The 16,527-nt window shown below is 39.3% G+C and overlaps 1 long non-coding RNA gene across 3 annotated transcripts in view; it reads left to right on the forward strand.

Annotated features, from left to right (window-relative positions):
- Positions 1 to 16,527, forward strand: part of LOC139613581 (uncharacterized) — an 88,242-nt gene that overhangs the window by 46,380 nt on the left and 25,335 nt on the right. Inside the window, exon 3 of one of the 3 annotated variants that reach the window (XR_011686805.1) lies at positions 12,555 to 12,962. The exons of the other annotated variants lie outside the window; for them this stretch is intronic. This is a non-coding gene — a long non-coding RNA (uncharacterized lncRNA). Of the gene's footprint in view, positions 1 to 12,554; positions 12,963 to 16,527 lie in introns of those variants that run through there. 3 annotated transcript variants of the gene reach the window in all.

The raw sequence follows: 16,527 nt of genomic DNA on the forward strand, positions 1-16,527 counted from the left end.
CTCATTAACGGGGCGAGGCGAGTGGTGTGCGTTTGTATATGGCTGCCGTTGGTCGACATGTAGAATGGATTTATGGTGTCACTCAGCCCTGGAGAACGACTAATGAGGGTGTGCAGGCTAGCAGCGTCCGAGTGGGGTAATTCCACCCACCATCCATCCAGCAGAGGGGGGTTGGAGCGAGGGAGAAGGGGTGGTGGTGGTGGTGGGGGGGGTTTGTGGAAGGAGGACACATCCCTCATTACGTGAGAGTGTCTCAGGAGGTTCCTTTAATATTTTAATAAATAACATCAGCCCAACAAGAAATTAATGAATAGTATCATTAATAATGAGCCTGAGCCTTGTAGTGATAGGACAGATATTAAATTGAACCACTGTGGGGAGATCTCCTGAGACTCTGGATTTTTCCAGCAGCAAACAAGGCCAGTGAATGAGGCAGCCGTCCCTCCGTGCCAACAGCTTTTACAACAGGTTGAAAGTAATAAAGGAGGATTTTCCCAGCGATAAAGTTAAGCCCTAGGAAATCTGCTCATGTAGATCGCTATGAAAGGCACAGCCAAATGTGATCCTTAATTAAACTTTAATCAAGATAATGCTGTTTGCAGGAGAAGTAGTTTAAAAAAGGTGTCCCCAGCCCCCTTTTCCATCCAGTCAACCTCCCTGCTTCATATTGTAGCGGTCATAACCCCACTTATCAGCTCCTTAAACTTGTGTGTGTTTGTTTGTTTGTGTTTGTTTTGCTTGTTTTCATTTGCAAAGCCTGGCGTTCTTTCGTTGTATGGTTTTGATTCAGGTTTACATTTGTCAGGATTTCTCTGTATTGTCCTCCTTTATCTGCTTTTAGTAAGTTTTGCCCTCCAGATTATGCTGAAGAATACTTATGTACCAGAACGAGCCAATTTCATCATAACACAATGCATCTCAGTAACATTAAGTGATGTAATTCTGTCAAGTTGACATTTTTGAAGGTAAAGGTAAATGAACACTAAGATCCTATCTCTCCTAAATGTTATCACATCAAACAAATAACGTTTAAAAAAAACTATTTTTACCATAGTCGAAATAAAATAAAGAAAAAATGCCATAGAAAATATAAACGCCCCCTTTGGTGTGCTGTGTTTGTACTTGAACTAAGATTATCTCAACGTTAACCGAGGTCTGACTGACCCAGAACTAAATTACTGAGCAGGTTAGTGAAGCTGCTGCACCAGTATTGTGGCACAGAGACCACAGATGAGTAATGACATTTGTTTTGCTCCTTGAAAATACTATTATTACTAATAGAATAATATGAATGTTTTTTTATGGAAATCGTTTAGTAGGAGAATTGCTCAGCAGCTTCATCTTACAGTAATTTATGCCACTTTTTATCTGCTAAATCTCAGCTCTACCTTCTTGTTAACATAATACAAAACCAGCTTTGTGGATGTGCACTTATCTTAAAGGTAAAATACATTAATTTACACAGAGCAGATTTGGGTCATGTCATGTTCATTTACATAATAGTATGCATTATCAAAGCAGGTAAACTATAGTATGAGGCAAAGTGCTTACACTTAATCATCGGTGTGTTACCTTATTACATGAAAAGTTAATGTATGTCTCTGGGTTTCTGAATCATTTCCAGTATAAATAGTTTTCTGCCCTGCCAGCTAACACAAGATGTTATTACACACTTTGAAACTTAACTGTGGCAGTTGGCCTCACTTAATTTGTTAGTTGTACAATCATACAGACTGTGCCTGTGAGATATCTTAAGTTGTCATACATTTATTGGTCCAAATGTGGTTATTGCATTCAAATCTGAGAGCAGTAAAGCTGAAATAAGATGAAAGAGTATTTTTTAAATAAATATAATAAATAATATACTATAATACTAAGAATAAAATTGAACTTAGAATTTCAGCTCAATGCAATTGTGTCTTCCTTACAAAACAAATATCTTGATACTTTATATTGATTAAACAAATATATCCATGAATCCATGAAACTGTTTTGGCTTTATTAACTTAATCATTTGTGTAGTACACAAGAAGTGCTCAATTCTGCCCCTGAAATGTGGCTTGTAATTTCTGTTCTGTTTAGACCATATGTCCCTGCCACGTATAATATTTATTCATTCCCCACTGTATAAAAAAATACCAGTATTTTCTTCATAATAAAAAGTGGATTACTGTGAATCACAGGAAAGCATCACCAGCTGTCACAGAGAAATGAGACCATGCTGGCCCATGTCTATGATGATTAAAAAAACACATTTAGAAATTAATGGTTAATTAGCCGTTATTCTTTTCTTTGCAGGGCAGTAGTTATTATTCAGTTCTTTTACAAAGTTATTTTGAACACATGATTATATGATTATTAGAAGTAGTTGTATTTTTGAGATTGAAACATTTTATGGTTCTTAAAATTTGTTCAACAGGTGGTAGAAATAGCTGGAACAGCAATATAACATTTCTACATTGGTCCATATGCTATAACCGTTAATTCTACAATAGCACATTCACTTAATTGTATTTAACATAAGGCATTTACATATATATATATATATATATATATATATATATATATTAAATGCGATAACATTTATTTATTTATTTATTTGTCTATAATTTCCAAGGACAAATGAATAAAGTTGTGTTGTAACTTTTAGGTCAGAGAGAGGGGTGAGAGATATGAATGAGAGGCTCTCCTACTCTACTTTGTGTAAGAAAAGGACACTGGGACACTACGGAGGTAGAAGTGCTGCACCACCTGAAGAAGTAGTAGTCGGCTTTGACTGATTACAGCACCACCATAGCTTGTTTGGTTGCCTCCTCTAAAAGCAATACTCAGCAGAACATGGCTTTTTCTCTTTCGCGTTGTGCTTTCTGCATGAGTAATTACATCCGTGATTTCTGAGGTGCAGTAGTATCGCTCCCACGGAAGAAAAATCCAAAGATTGATAGAGTCTCCTCCAGTAACTAAATAGTTTTTAAAACAGCCAAATACTGAAAATGCGCTCATCGGACAGTGAACCATAGGACCAAAAACAGTAAGGAGGGTATCACATCTTCATATACATTATTTGTTGTTTTAAAGACCAGAGCTTCCTTGAGCTATAGCTCTACAACTGGCACAGAATACTGTAGGAGGCTGACCAGACAAAGACAAATCACAAGCTCTCCAATTTCCATAGTGCTGTACATCTTTTAATCATAACGACTAAACAATGAACAACACTGGGCTTGTGGCATTGGATGGACAAGAGCAGTGAGGCCCCCCCCCCCACCCCTTCAATGCTGCTGGTGGAATGACTAATGCACAGAGGGTCATGGTGTAAAACCGTTGCCCCAAGGTCAGCGTACTGACACTTAATTGTTTGTCCTGTCATCTGTCACTTCCTTGAAATTTCATATCTGACCCTTGTTAGCCCTGTGTTTCTGTTTTAATCCCCAGTGTGACAGAAAGATCAGGACTGTGCTGTGATCAAGATGTGTCAGATTACTTGTGTTGTGTCCTGTCATTTTGATGCAATACAGACCGAAGATGCTTGTCTGTCCTGTGCAGACTGAGGCATTGTCTCAGTCTGTAATGATATTTTCACAGATTGGTTCCAAGGTATTTGTTGTAGATTATTAACAATTTAACTGAAGAGAGCAGATAGTCTAATGTAGAATCTCTAATTGCTCAGAGGTCACTGAGGAAACCGAATCTCTTTGCTATTCTGATCATTCTAACTCTTTAAAGGAATTACCCACATGTTTAAGAGTTCCACTATATAGAATAAACTATGGTAATGAAATTCACGAAGTATATAATGTAGGTGTGAAACTGCCTTTGCGTCATGTCTGTATAGTTTCTCTTTGTTCATACAGTATGTCTTATTGCTGCACCGGCTGTTGTGCACCTTACCTTTTATCATTTTGAGGCGCTTTGGGAATAAGTGAAAGCCGATACAAATTAGATTATAAATGTGAAGGTACATCAATCACAGCACACATGTAATATAGCTGGTTTTCACTCAACGGGCTGCTGAATTTGAATCAATTTATATGCGTGCAACAGAATTTTGTGAAAAAGTACAGTACATACAGTGCAAAGTGCAGTATTACACAGTGCATGTCTGCGACTGAGTAATACAGCATGAATCAGCATCACAGGCCCTCTGATGCCCTGCCCTTCTCAGTTTCACCTTTTCTTTTTATCTTACCTTACACTAACATCTTACTCACTAAGTGCATTGGAAAAGCTACAACACTGCTTAAAAAAATAGAATGGGGAAAAAAAAAAAAAAAAAATATATATATATATATATATATATATATATATATATATATATATATATATATATCACTATACTGTTGTCACCGCATTCCCATATCTTAACAATTAGCTGTTGAGTATAAAATGTTTTTATAACCCCTAGAAACAATGGCCAAAACTGTGAACACATTGTAATGACCAGCAATTATTGTTTAAAAGAGTTTTAGAACTTTGAGTCCTTTTCTTTCCTGGACACACTCATGTTTGACCTATTTGAATATACTCTCCCAAATCAACTGCATGTATTATTAAAGCTTAACAAACACACTGAATGCTTTTCAAACCAACTTTTATGGTGCATTACCATCTGCACGCAGCAGAAATATTTATCATGTCACGTCTATGCTCATACATGTGAGTCCTTGTATGTTAGAACAGCGGATACGAACAACATACGGACTGGTTCAGCAGAACACCGCTCCTCAGATTTCATCATTTAAAAAAACTCCACAGGTTACCATCTTCTATCTGTTGTGATGGAAGTTGTAACAAACAGAGATTATTGTTTAAAAGAGTTGCAGAACTTTGTGGCCTTCTCTTTCCCAGACACACTCATGTTTGACCCATTTGAATTTACCCTGTTGAGTTCATTGTATGAAAAACACACTCCATTTCCCCAGTCATATACTACAAATTATTCTATTATCTGTAATTTATGGTGTCTTTTTTCTCACTCCTGCAGTTTCCCATGCACAACCGTGTGAGGTTATCACCCAAGACTTAACAAATGATGTGCTTGTGTTTGTATGAATGTATTGATCAGTGCTCTATTTGGGCAGATATCTTTCTTTATTTGGGCTGGCAGGCTTGCAGGCAGGAACGCTGTCTCTCTCCCTCACGCCATGTCTTCTGTTTTTTGCCTCACTGGCTTTCCTAACCGCTCCGCTTTATTGAATAAATTCAAGCTGTCACTTCCCATGCTGGTAGAATAACTCAAACTCAACATATAGTGATACAGGAAAAGTAGGATAAAATAATCTTGTCATGGCTGTAAAAGTGATCGCTTGAAGCCATAGTCGGCAATCAATACACTAATTCCATAATTTATACTCGCAGCAATTGAGGAGGAAGGAAGCTCTGATATGGTATTTCTTGGCTCACTGACCAACTTTGACCTTCAATAGAAGTGAGACTGGGATTATTGTGTTGTTCGGCTTAAAGAAATCACCTGCAAGAGTTGAGAGGCAATGTCTGACATTTTATGTTCAGGACCAAAACCTAAACTGATTAATTCTTGGTAAGCACCAGCTCTTGAGCTTTCACTATCTTTATGACAGCAAATCCCTGACACTCAGCTGACAGCGAAACATAAAAGCTGGTCAGTGATTGTCTGTAACTTATTTTTTTTATCCTTTCTTTTTTATAGAAAGTGGGGGGCGGGGTCCTTCCTTTTTCAACCTTGAGCAAAAGAATTTTTTTCAACAGTGCCAGAATTCATTATCAGTTCCTTATTCTGTCTGCTTCACTTTTCAGTACTTGCCCATCACAGGCTATCCTATTTTCTATTAATCATGCCTTTTTATGGGTCATTCCTGCCTGCACTTTATGAGTGAGGCTGTACCTAAGTAGCTCTCGCTGTAAACTACAATATTCACCTGGATATCCTCAAACATGTTTCAGCAGATCCACTCTCTCAGTGGCCAACAACACTGTTTTTTTAGACGAGATCCATGAAGCTTCGCGTGTAATCCATGAGGAGCAGAATACCAGGAGGCATCAGAAGTTTCTCTGAAAGGAAGAAATTGATTGCAATTAGCAGAGAGATTTTTTTCAAGTGTTTTTCTGCCCCCTCTAGTGATGCTAATAACTTAATGATCCCTAAAAATGCATGCAATTTGCCTCAGTTGGATTTAACCATATTGTATACTTATGTGCTAGAGATTTCCAATCACTGAAGGTCTGATTGAGCGTCAGACATTGTATGGTAAATAATGGCATCAACTGGCTCGAAATACCACAGCCATTCTATAATGGCTGAATATTATGTCATAAAACTCAAGATTAGCCTTGTCAAACTTAGGCCAAACTTTTTGCACTGTTGCTACAAGTTTCGCAGGTTAAGTTGTCAAATAAAGGTAAATAAATTGTGTTTGGCCATAAAAATTTCTTAAGGCTAATTTTAACCCTTAATATTAAGACTCAGTTTTTGCCCTCTCATCTGCTCAGCCCAGTATCCCAGAGATTATGTCTATATTGGATAATTCCACATGATTTAAAGCCAATGCAAACATTTGCCTGTTTATTAATAGTAACCACAATCTTTTCCTAACCTTCATCACACCATAGCTGCAATTCAGAGATACAAATTGAGAATTTTAAATTTGTTGACACTGCTCATGAATAAATTCTTGTCACTTCACATAATCTTGGAATTTGCAGAATCATCCAATATTGACATTTTTGCCTGGTCATAAAATGTGTCTGGTGTATCAGAAATATTTCTGGTTTTCTTTTGCTGTAAAAATGTTGAATTAACTCGGGACAACAAGGGTCTAATAAAGATCCTCTTAGCATGGTAGGGCTACCCTGTCTCCTAGAAATTGCTTTTATATGTAACTAAGCTGCAACAGCATATATATTTTGTAGGAAACACAATTGTGACCGGATTACATTTTCTATTAACGTAATAAGAATATATTGGTAATTTAACATGGTTTGTAAGTTATGGTACGTTGATACTGAATATATCAGTAAAATGTTCTCATTTTAAAACTTTTATGAATATGTTTAGGCAATTACAGCACTTGGGTAAGGTGTGGAAAAGATTGTGGTTTAATACAGGAAAAGCCAAAACCCAACTTCAGACCGGACTGTAGATGTGTACCCTGGTCTCCGGTGAGAAAGCTTTGCCCTTTGTACGCTCACCATCCACCCCAGCAACATCCTGGAGACTCGGCTTCAGTGAAATGTAAATGTAACGCTTTATTCATTTAAAAAAAAAAACAGAAAAGAAACATAGCCTCTGAACGTAACCTAGTCAGCAATCATGTTACCGCCACTTTGTAAATGGGAATTTAGTAGTAGTTGTGACCAAGTGTGATCAACCACCTTACTAAGAAAATAAAAAACCCCTTAAACCTCAAGATCAACCCCCAGTAACCCTACACCAAACCTCAGTGTCGCTGCATCATTGTGAAGCCAATAATCGAACCCAGTGCAATTATAAACCACACACAAACAGTGACTATACAGTCTGTATGATGTCTGTATGTTGGTAGATAGAAGGTGGTCTAACTCAGCAGGGGGGCAGTGACCAGTGAGACCCCTGCCAAGTTATTGGGGACAGAAGGAACTGGGAGTGTCATAATGATCACTAAATGTGTGCGGTGTTCAGTTGCAGCAGGAGATTGGTAAGGAGGTGCATGACCTTTGCTATATTGACCTATTAGTTGACTCCTAGTGGGGAGCTGCAACAACCCAAGAAACAACATTCAACAAGGGAAGAGCGGAAAAAAGCAAGAAAAAGTTTGTTAAATGTATCTACAGATAAACCACATAAACAGATGTATTTATTCACTAAGCATAGCTGCATCTTTGTACATGGATGTGCTCATGCACGTGAGCCTTTTACCGCACATGTGTGCATCGAACTGCAAACCCATGAAGAGTGTGTATGTGGTTTTTGGGCGAGGTGGTGTGGCGGTGGAGTGGAGCGGGGGTTGTGACAGACAGAGGTCTCACCTCACACTTCACGTCCTAAATAAATTAAAGGAATTTCTCCCAGATTCTGCCTTTCCCACTGCTGCCTGAAGCAGAATGAGCACTTGTGAGGATAATTAAAATTGATGATATAGAATGACAGAGACATGATTTCTGCCTGCAGCAAGAGGTCTCCGAAGACAGTCTAACCAAACTGTCATGCCACTGCTATTCTGTTTTACATGACTGTTTCACCTTACTAAATTGATCGCAAGTAAATACTCTCTATTGAATTAAAGTGTGATGTATCAGTCTGGGGACTCGGGGTTACTGTCTTTTGATGGCAGTTGTCCTTTCATGACCCTTTATCATGGTTAGGTTAATGGGAGTGATTTCTTTTGCACCAGTGTGGATTTTAGCCTCTAGTCTGAAGAGTTCACCAGTGTAGATGGGAATATACAGTAAATGAGGGTAACACTATTTTAATCCCACTGATTCCAGCATTTATAAGCAGGGAATAAACATTTTATTAGTTTTTTTTAACATACTTTAATGTATCAACATTGTCAGCAGAAATGTAGAAAGACCTAATGTACTGTATATTTGTAACTGTTAGTGGGGTATAGATACATTATGATTGACAACAGAACACACATATAATCTTACAAAGATATTCCACATGAATATATATGTATTCATTGTATCCTATTTATTGATTATATGATTATTCTGCTGATGTGGCTGAAAGCTGTGGAAAAATCAAGTTAACGGACCTTGAGTTAAGATTTTTTATTTTGGTAAAACTACTATTTTGAGGGTTGTTATACAGTGTTATAAATCATTCATTAACTGTTGATTCACCAGTTGATTCACTGAGTTGCTGCTTCAGAGGGGAAGGGGTGTAAACATCTAAACATATTCTTTTGGGATCATCTAAAAGGAATTATGTTCCAAATTTCAGCTGCTTAAAACCATTTGTGTCCATAATATCAGTTTTCTATTTTGAATAGTTGTAGAACTTGTGATTTAAAAAAAATATATATATATCTGAATATCATTCTAGGAGTACGTGTTGCTCTGCTTCTTCCACTTGTGCACAGGTGAGAGGATAATGTCAAACTAATTATCTGAGTGCAGAGTATCAAAAGAGGAGAGTGCTCAGCTTTTGATTATTCATGAGTTTTGAAAGTTTCATAATATCCAAATGTGTTAGTTTGTGACCAAATTGTGAATGGGCTGTTTTAGGATACTAGTTAATTATTGCAATAATTACACAATGAAGGCCAAGTTAGATAGACTCCCCAGCAAACTGATCTACGTGGTAGTCTGCTGAACTTGCTCAACATGTAATACGCTGGGCTACATGTTAGGGTCATTTGATTATTCACAACACATGTCATTTGAGTCCTGAGTGGGAACAGCTTGCTCCTGTCTCTGGTTTGTTTAAAGGAGGTGAACAGCTGTCAATGAGAGGTGCATGGGGACATGGGGCTAGACATGGGGCAGGGTGGGGGATGGTGAGGCGCTAAACCCCCACCAGGGTCCTTCTAAAGATAAATATTGATTGCGGACAGTTTTAATTACTTCTTTAAATTGAGCAATTTTGGTTTTCCCAGTTGGCTCCCTGTGAAAAATCCATGCAGGATTCTACATTGAGGGAGAGGGACAGGGTTGAGCATGGCGCACCATAAATCACAGCAGATACATAATTCATTGGAAGCATGTGAAAAGGACAAGACAAGATGCTTTGGATCATTGAAAACAGCATTTCCACAGGTCTTTCCATGTAGTGAGATCTCCTTCTTTGTTTGTATTGGAATTTGTTACCTTCTTCAACTTGCTCTGAATAATACCGAATGATAAATGTGCATCCTTCCAGTTTCATTCTGATGCATTTTATTATCAGATTTGATCAATATGAAAAGATACTTGAGAAGAACAAATGTCAATATTTTCATTTAACACAGAAAATGGGTAAAATGAAAGGAACAGCAGTGAAGATTTCACTGCAGTGATAGTGTCACCGCAGTGTTTTTTGTCCCCTCATCTTTAGAAGGGCAAGGTCAGTGCTAATCTCAACACTACTCTTGATCTTTGGTCATCATTTGGCATGTCATTTCTATTACAGCATAAGAAACATTCCCTCTGCCGCTTTTCCAGTATCTCAATGCAGAAAGGGAATCATGTCCTTGACATGTAGGAAGCATTATTGCCCTGCTACTCAAATGGCTGGCTGCTAATAGGTTCAGTGTCAGCCTGGAGGATGTCAGTTCTTTCAGATAAGATATGTATCATAGGATGAAGACTCTGAATCACTCTGAATTACTGTTGGAATCATGATTGGAATTTATCAATTATATTTGGGTTATCTGTATCGCCAGAGAACTTAACTTTATTAACTCTGCCAAGGAGGTTATGTGTTCACCCATGTCTGTTTAATTGTCAGCAGGATTATACAAGAAGTACTGAACCGATTTGCAGGGAACTTGGAGGGATGGGGCAGGGCAGAACCTATTAAATTTTGGTGCTGAGCCTGTTAAAGGGGTGAATTCAGGCATTTTTATTCTTTATTTTTTGACAAATAAATAATTTATGTTTTCAGACCATTTTCTTTTTTCCTCTAATTTATCATAAGAGATAGACAGACATGTGTAGGATTGTTTGGCCTCAGCAGAGGTCTGCATTCTACTGAATGCCATTCTAGTATTTTTTACTGTGATGACTTCATCTTGACCATAACGTGCCGTGTTTTTCCTTTTACCTTCTTATCCTCCGAGAAGTAGTTTAGGTCATGGGGACTGGGCAGAAAAAAAATTTGATTTGTCTGTTTCATTTGTTGTCTTGCTCAATGACACATCAGCAGCTAAAGGAACTTGGCGAGATGCTGGTAGCTTAACTTTTCTTAAGCAGTTGACCACAAGAGCCATGCTAGCAGCTCTGTGAGGCTAAGCACAATGGTGCTTTGAGCTAAATGTTAATGACATCATGCTAACACAGTCACACACTCACAATGCGTACATGCTGAAGTTTAGGAGGTATAATCTTTATTGTGGTCACCATTTTAGTTAAGCATGCTAACACTGGCTATTTAGCGTTGAACACAATGTACAGCAGAGGCGGACGAGAATGTCAATACATTTGTATTTGTATTTACCTGTAAAGTGCCAAAGAAGTGTTCAATGTGTGACGAGTAAAAAATCTAACCTGATGATGGTGCCAGATGAAAAGTCAGGGGATCACTAAAATTATCACAATTCATCCTGAGAGGGCCATGAATGTCTGCACCAAATATTGCGGCAGTCTATCCAACAGTTGTTGAGTCATTTCACTAAAAGCCATAAATGTCAACCTCATGGTGGCGCTAGATTAGAAGTCAGGAGATCACCAAAGTCATTTGAGTTTATCCTCTGGGGACCATGAATGTCTGTGCAAAATCTCATGTCAATCAAGCTAATGGTTGTTGAGATAATTCAGTCTGGACCAAAGTGGTGCCCCAGCTGACCAAGAAATGGTCAATGCCATTCATAAATTCAAAATTCAAAAACAATCTCACTACAGTGTCCATTAGTGGTTGTTTTGGAGTTTTTAATTGCATTACATCAGGTGGAGTTTGCCGAGTTGTTGTGGAAATGTAAGTGTTCCCATGCCCATTTTTCTGAGCACATTAAGGACTTTTGGTCCTAAAACTAAAAGCCTAAAACTTGAAACTGAAAGCAGCAGCACTGGTCTTGTTGTTCTTTCTTTCTTAGGACTGACCTGCAGCATCTCTCTCTCTTACCTGTGGGAGAGGCAGCACACCCCCCCCCCCCGAGACCTAGCTTTCCATATGTCCAAATAGATTGGTCACTAGAATTACACGATTGAGGTTTTCTGAGCAAGGCGTTGTTCTGTTGTATTGTAAAGACCCCTATTCTGACCTGTGCATGGAGGCATAGGAAGACGGATTTTTACACTCTGTTCATCAGAGGTGCCACTAACAATTGGCTCTGAGTTTTTCCTGTCCCTCTTCTGGTATTAAAGAGAGGAGAGTGAGAGGTAGCTGGCTCGAGCACTGACCTTAATCTGAAGGGATGTGCTGTTATAAGCAGAGGTGAGTCTGGTCAGCTGTGCTACACCAGCCTATTGTCCATCTATAACATGATGGAGGCTGGAGAATGCATAGAGTGAAGGATTAAATGTAGATACTCCAACTGTAGCGTCAGTCTCCCTCAGGAGTCAGTAGAACAGTTTCAGACTGATATGGTTTTTTTGGGTACCTAGTCATATTTCACAGTGGTCCCATTTGTTTTTAACACAGACATGTGAAAAAGGTAAAATAATAATAAAAAAAAAAAATTCCATGGGGCAGATATTGCACAAGCAACAACATTACAGCCTGACCGGCCTGAGCACATTTCTCATGCCTTATCCTATGTTATTAGAATACTGCAAACAAAAAAGGAGGGGAATCTTGTGTGGTGTGTGTTGCAGTCACTCATTGTTGTTTGATGTGTCTGATGTGATGTTTTGTGCTACCTTGGCCTGTTTCACATTCTTATTCATGTGAGTGCATCAGCATATATACCATACATCAATAGTGTAAACACCACTCAACACTTTGCCTCACCCTGCAGATGACGAGGAATGTTCTAAAACAAACTCAAATGAATAAATAATATGTCAAGGAAGTGCTGCTTCTACTCGGATCCATAAATTACCTCTGCAGGCCCCACACTGTCCTCCATGACATCAGAGTGAGTGAGAGTCCTGCCTGTGATTACATCCCTCTCCTTCTTATGCACCAGACTGACAAGCCCATGTCGCACAGACAAGCCCCTCGCCTCTGAGCGCTAATGGATGATTGGTGGCAGGATAGGAGGCTTCAGTTCTCTCTTTTATCCTTGCCTGCTTTTGACCCGGAGAGCCAGCAGTAATCGGCCCGGCAGAGGGGTAATCATTCCCCGTGTGCCGACTCTGATAAGTTGGAACACCTTCCCCCGGCAGCGGAGGGAGCTCCTGCAGCCTCCCCGGTTATCGCTGTCCCCGGCACCCCTTCAAGAGGCTGCATTGCCTCCTCTTCCAGGCTCAAAGGCTCCATCAAGAGCGGCTCTCTGCTCCGCTTTCATCTGACAGAGCACATAAGCCGCTGAAAGGGAGGAAAAATAAACTGGGTTCTATCTCTCAAACTGTGATCTTATGAATTCGATTTGGTCACTTTTAAAATGTAACTGCACAATTTGTTATTTTCTCCTGTTTCCATTTCTCTGTTAATATCTGTGGTGATAAATTGCTTCGATTGACAGGCTCATTTTTTTTGTTGTGTGCTTCTGTATTTGTGATAAGGCAGCAAACCGTGGTCACCTGAAGGGGCTGAGAAGTTCTCTGAGGCTTGTGTGCCGCTGCTGAACACCTTTCATGTAAGCCACTGTGAAAATTGTTTGGCTTATTTTGTTGAGGAAAATCCCCATGTTTTGCTTGATTACATTTTGTTATGGTTTTCCTCCCATTTTTCAGAGAACTTCTTAAGCCTGCCGAGATTACTGTTTAATAGGGATGATATTGTGCTGGCTTTATTGGCTATTTGCAGCTGCACCGCCGGTTCATTTAATAGCCCCGTTGGTTGTTAAAGGGATTACACAGCTGCCACACTCTAGTGTGTACAGTTGGCCTCTGGAGGGAAAAAAAAGACTATTGCCTGAAATGGAAAGACAGAAGAGGAAATAATTTTCCGTAGTTTTTCAGAAATGTGTGATCATACATGCAAAGTTTGCCTGCCACATTCAAATTACCTGCTCGCCCCTTTGTGATCTGACTCTGATGATATCCCATTCCATATCTAAGTGACCTTTAGAAGGCCAGAGGCACTACCCAACATTGATTAAATAAATTGATCCCCACACATTCAAAGGATATTAATTAGACATGGAAAACAATTGAATGAACACAAATAGCTCTTAGTTTAAATGCAATAGCAAATAAAACAATGAAGGGGGTGTGAGAAAGCACAGTAACACATAAAGACCTGAGGTCTTTTGATATCATTTAAAACTGTGAAGCGTGTGCAGAAACTTCACTTTGTGGATTGAAAAACTAGTTGGACTGACCATAAAATCATTTTTTAAATGGCATCGTTTTTCTCAATTAATATGATAATTTCATGGCTTCATGTAAATTCCTTTTTTGGGAAATCTTTTTTTTTTTTGTCACACCAAAACAAATCAGTGTGATTACTGATACTTCCTAGTGTTAAGATCAATATGTGGCCGGACTGAATCTGTCATCTTTGAACCAGGATGCATGCTGAGATGTCGTACTTTTGTGGCCTGTGACTTGTCCATGTCAGCAGCAGCTGCCAAATAGGTTTCAGTCGAGAGGGCAGAGTCATACAATATGTGCCAAAGCTAACAGCTGTTAACCACACAACCTGCAGGCTATGAACTGCAGCTCTGTCCATTGTCAGTCTTTCCACAGTTAAATATTCCAGGAGGAATTTGTTACAACAAGGCCATACATAACGGGTGAAAACCCTTTACACCAATATTGCTCTCAAAATTGGCAGCATGAGAAGGAGGGACATGAGGGATGCTTGAGAATGGTAACCTATCCCTCTCAGCCCCCTGGGAGCCACTTGGCCAGCTTTCATCCACATAATTATAATAAATTTGACATTTCATAGATAATATTGATTTCTTTATTTTAGCATTTCACCATAGGTGACAGTCTAGTGTCAAGAATGAAATTTCTATTGATCTTCTGCGCATTAATCCCTCATGTGTATGTGATCATTTTTATAAGACCTTTTACTGCACATAAATCAATATTTCATATTTCCAGCCATGCCAGAGGAGATGTCATATTTGTAAACTGTGTCTTGACACTAGCAATTCCTTTCTTGTTCAGCTGCAACTGTGCAAGACCAGTCAATTTGGGGTAGTGGGAGCAGAGGCACAAGGGAGGAGGGGTGGAGGACGAGGGGCGAGAATTTGCAGTCTGCGGCTTTGGTCTGGCTGGGAGGAGCTGAGCCCTCCTTGAGATACATACTGCAGCACTGATGATGAAATATCATTTTTAGAATTAATTAGCTTCTAAAGTGATGGGGGGCTGTTAATAATGAAAATAAACTGGCAAATCATTTCACATTGATTAGCTCAGTGCGAGGAACAGGATATTGAACACTTCTTTAAATTGTCTGTTAATTTCCCTAATTTCTGGCTATATTTTTTCAAATTTTTTTAAAGAGTATGATTAAATCCCAGCAGTGTGCTAATGGAAATGCACCGTAGATCTGACTGTGCTTAACTTTTGATGAGGTATACAATAAAAGAGAAGGACTTTGCAGTACCATTTTCCCTTAATCAATAAATTTTATTTTTAGTGACATATCTACACTTACTGGCATACAGATTTCAAAGTTAACATTAAAAAAATACAGCCACATGGAATATTTTAAACACGGTAGGAATTTACCTGTCCAGTATCTTGGAAGTGTCAGAATGAGTGACTTGTTTTCCACAATAATTTAAAATAAAATTTCCCCTTATGCAGGAATGTTGCTCTCAGCTGCAGTATAACATGACAATAGCCATGGAGAATGCACAACTGTTTGGTGAAAAATATGATCACCTGAATGGTGCAGACACCTGACCTTTTCTCAGTCTCCCTTAACATGTCCCTTCCATACAATCAGTGTGAGAGCGCCGCACAAGAAAGGCCAGTCCATTAAGAGAATATGCTAATTTTGCTATCCGCTCCTAATTGATGCCATTTTACCAAGTAAACAAGACTTCTGTCTACAATGGATGTGTTTCTGCCAGTTAAAAGGAAATTTCAGATCGGCTTTTTCCTGTAATTTTCTCTCCGAGAGCTATTGGTGTGCCATTATTGCAAATTATAAGTCTCTCCTTTTGAAGAGAGGTGCTATGCTTGCCGTGTTTTTTTTTTTCTTCCTCTCCTTAAAGGCCATCCACTATTTTTTGTCAGTCACTGGAGAATCTTCATTCACGTGAAAAGGTGTCAGTGCCTGACTGTTTGAGCATGATGACAGACACCCAGTAGAAGTGTGAGTGACTGCCTGACACCATAGAGGTTTGTCAATGATGTCAACGGCACTCTGGCAGCTAACACAGTATTGTCCCAGACACTCTACAGGACAGCACCATAATATAGGACGTAGACAGGGCGTGATGTGTTATCTCCACAACCTCTCTCCCATCCTTCAGTCTTTACCACAGGCCATGACTGAAGGTCTGTGAGGATCCTCGATGCGGCCAGTTGCCTAGATTCATCTTCCCTGTCAGCCACGTAATGCTGTATGAGCTTGTTCCTCCATTCAAGTAATGCTGATGAATCTGCTGTCCAGATGCCTCGTGCTCCACTTTGTTGAAACAGGGGGATAGACCCATCACAATGTACCTTTGGGTTTGACCATATACAATCATTTCTCCCCTTCTGCCAAATAGTTCTTTAGCAAAGAGGCTATCAAAGTGTGTGTGTTTGTGTGTGTGTGTGTGTGTGTGTGTGTGTGAGTGTGAGAGCGAGGGGGGTGCAGCTGCATGGCCGTGCAGGCGATGTTGACTGGCATTCAGTGCTAAGCTGTCTCTCTGAGGA

This window comes from Trachinotus anak, unplaced genomic scaffold, assembly GCF_046630095.1.
Source record: "Trachinotus anak isolate AG129_WGS33_773 ecotype Australia unplaced genomic scaffold, CSIRO_AGI_Tana_v1 ptg000001l, whole genome shotgun sequence".
Classification (NCBI taxonomy): Eukaryota; Metazoa; Chordata; class Actinopteri; order Carangiformes; family Carangidae; genus Trachinotus; species Trachinotus anak.